Source organism: Rattus norvegicus, chromosome 3 (genome assembly GCF_036323735.1).
Source record: "Rattus norvegicus strain BN/NHsdMcwi chromosome 3, GRCr8, whole genome shotgun sequence".
In the NCBI taxonomy this organism is placed as follows: Eukaryota; Metazoa; Chordata; class Mammalia; order Rodentia; family Muridae; genus Rattus; species Rattus norvegicus.
Genome location: NC_086021.1, coordinates 83,327,107 through 83,328,037, shown reverse-complemented (window position 1 = coordinate 83,328,037; position 931 = coordinate 83,327,107). Strand labels below are relative to the sequence as shown.

Here is a 931-nt window from a genome sequence, read left to right as displayed (position 1 = left end):
AAACAAAGAGAGTGAGTGCTTGGATACTCAAACCTACATCATCACATCACAGAACAAGACAAGCAAAACCTGCTCTTTAGTTCGGGGCTTATTGAAATAAGAATGATATTCATAACCTACTGTGATGGAACATTAGTGATACACAAAAGAATAATTTTTATTTTGCTGAGTATAACTATGTATTTTATAACCAATAAAGTAAAATATAGCATATAAATATGCATGGATATGTGTGTTTCATGCACTAGCTATGCTTTTAGAGGTACTACTGTTTAAGTTAGTGCAGCATAAAACAAGTAAGTTAAGTTCAGTTCCAAGAACTCTTACATAATAATGACCGTTAGCTGTGGAGACCAAAAATCATAACGACGGTGTTAAAGGAACTGAAGATGAATCGCTTCTCGGCCTTTTGGCTAAGATCAAGTGTAGGAACTGAAGATGAGAAAATATAAAAGTAGATAAGCTTGAGGTATTTGGACTGCCACATTCCTGAGTTTGTGATTCCCTCTAAGATTCTACAATTTTTAAAGTCTTAGACTAGAGAAAATAGATCATCTACAGAATAAAGGTTTCAGAAGTACCCACGCTGATATTCAGTGCATGCTATATAAATGCATGAAATTTTCAAAAATAAAAATATTATTTACAAATGACTATTCTAGTAAGGAAAAGGCACTATCCTTTCCACAATGGAAGTGGTCCAGTATAGTCCAACTGTCACAAAGACCCTGGTTGGCTCTGCTGGGGAATGGAACCAAATCAAGGACTCAGTGCTGATTCCTACTGATGGAAGCTTTAGCACTCAGTTAGCAGCCATAGTCTGGTTAGCCTTAGGGAACAGAAGTCCATGTGGTTGGGTGAAAGAATTAGTCTCTTTGTGATAAGCTTCAATTTTCTACTTGACATGATCTAGAATCTAGTTTCAGTGAGG

General features: G+C 36.1%; 1 pseudogene; it reads left to right on the top strand.

Moving 5' to 3' along the window:
• The first annotated feature begins 393 nt into the window (after positions 1-393).
• On the top strand, positions 394-543 carry LOC120102114 (U2 spliceosomal RNA; annotated as a pseudogene).
• The last annotated feature ends 388 nt before the right edge of the window (positions 544-931 follow it).